This window comes from Tupaia chinensis, unplaced genomic scaffold (genome assembly GCF_000334495.1).
Source record: "Tupaia chinensis unplaced genomic scaffold, TupChi_1.0 Scaffold000274_1, whole genome shotgun sequence".
In the NCBI taxonomy this organism is placed as follows: Eukaryota; Metazoa; Chordata; class Mammalia; order Scandentia; family Tupaiidae; genus Tupaia; species Tupaia belangeri.
Window position 1 is genome coordinate 3490765 of NW_006159756.1, and position 2282 is coordinate 3493046.

The 2282-nt window shown below is 43.8% G+C and overlaps 1 pseudogene; it reads left to right on the forward strand.

Annotated features, from left to right (window-relative positions):
* Positions 1 to 1538: 1538 nt before the first annotated feature.
* LOC114008033 (uncharacterized) lies at positions 1539 to 1616 on the forward strand (annotated as a pseudogene).
* Positions 1617 to 2282: the final 666 nt, after the last annotated feature.

The following is a 2282-nucleotide window of genomic DNA, read 5'->3' on the forward strand; positions in this document are numbered from 1 at the left end:
ACTTCTAAGTTCCAGATCCTTCTATGAGTGGTCTTCAAAAAATCCATAGAAAATGCTGTAACTGTTATCTAGAGTGCCCTCATGTTATTCTTTAATTATAGTGAGGGTATTTTTGCAAGGTATTTTCAAGTGTGAGTAGATAAGATTCATGGGATCTGCTACCTCATGAGAGTACACAATGTTGAGAACCCTGTTCACATGCTCAAAAATTATCATGATCCCAAGCACCAGGAGTCAATGAGTGTCAAGGTCAGAAATATTCTATTTTATCGGCTTGACATGTTTAATTGTGTTTGGTCAATCAGCACACTGTGTTGCCTTTGGGCTGTCTTCCAGTTGAAAAGATTTATCAATTATGAGTCATACATTTTCTCCTTGCTGTGCACTTTGCTGTGCTAAATGAGAAAATGGTTGTAACTCAAGAATAAGAAGAAGCTGGAGCCCCCACTGGAAGCTGGATCTCACATGGTCAACCATGGTTTAAATCCCGGCCCCAGCGGCTTAAAAAAAAATGCCAGGCATGTGTGTGTTCATGACCAAAATACTGGTGTGAAGGAGAAACGAAGAAAAAAGATAGCAGTTGGACTATACCCTAATAATGGGAGGTACTTCTTTCTCAATTTCCCTCTCTTTCTTTCTCTCTAGTGAACACACACACCCTGTACCTAAATAAATAAATAAATAAATAAATAAATAAATAAATAAATAAAATAAAATAATCTGGACACCTGATAGGTGGGAACTCTCTTATAGAGGGAGTGTCAAGTTTGACATTACTTAGGCTGAATAAAGATGCACCTGGGAAACTCTGATAGGGTAGGGTATGCATGAGAAATAGACTAGTCCTCTTGGGAGGCAGAATCAGAGCTGTGAAGCAAGGGCTGGCACACTAATTCAGGGAAAAGCAGAGTTTGAATGCTCTGGGTCCATTTGAAAATGTAGATTTAGTCCACGTGTCCATTAATGGGTCTATGGGTGCACTAGTATGTACATCAGTGGAATGTTACTCAGCCACAAGAAAGGATGAGATAGCAGTATGTGCTACACTGTGGATGAATCTTGGAAATACTCTGCTAAGTACAAGAAGCCAAGCGCCTAGTTCATATGGCCTGTGATTCCATTGAAGTGGAATGTCCAGGACAAGTAAATCCATAAAGACAGAAAGGAGATTGGCGGTTGCTAGGGGCTGGGAGGGGCAATGGGAACTAACTGCTTAATAGTGGAGGGCTTCCTCTTAGAGTGGTAAAAATGTTTCAAAACTAGGCAGAGGCTGTAATGGCATGAATGCACTAAATGCCACTGAAGTTTTTACTTGGATTAATTTTTTGTTGTGTGAACATTATCACCCTAATACTTCTTTTTTTTTAAAAAAAACCTCAAACAATACAAACAAAAGGGAATGTATGTTCACTCCTAGGGGATCTAGGTAAATTCTATCAGATATCTTTCTTGCCCTCCAAAGCTACCCACATGTAGTATCTACCAGGGCTGCCATCCTGTGTATTTCCAGGGGACACCATTGGTAGAACAGCTCATGGAGCTTTGCGCAGTGGCAGTATCGTAGCCAATGAGGTTTATCCGAGGCGCGATTATTGCTAATAGAATAGCTCATGGATGGAGCATGGTGGGCCTGTGTCAACCCCAGGGTGCACTGGGTCACTGGCTGGAAGAGGGGTATGCTAGGAGCCCCAGGCCAGCCTTTATGAGTGTGTCACACAATCATGGTGTGAGTCATTTCCCTCCCCTCCTTACAGGGCACAAACCAAGGGCGCCGACCACTGATGATCAAGACCCCATAGGTAGAAATATGGTCTGCCCCTCTGTAGCATCAGTCTCCATCCTACTGTCCTTCCTGTCTCCTGGCACCGTGGTCATTGCCAGCACTCTTTGGATAGAATGGACAGGGGAGGGGGAAGACCCCAGGTGATGACAGAGGGACCTGAAGTCATTATTTTAATGCAGTCACTGGCTGGGCTTCCAAATCTCCTTATCAATGTCATTAGAATTAATTTGATTACTCGCTCTCCCTCTTCTCTCTCTCTCTCCTTTCTCATCACAAATGACTTTCCAATGGACGTGTTACTCTAGGGGATGACAAGTTACCACGTGTTGGGGCCTTTGAGAGTCCTGCTCACAGGAGCTGGCCATGGAGGCCTCATCCTTGGGGCATCAGCTTTTCTTGCTCCCAGAGCACTGGGGTTGGAGAAGATCATGAAGGGCCCTAGCCATTGTCAGGTGCTGCCTCTCTAGAGAACTAGGAAATCCTGCATCCTGCTCCCATT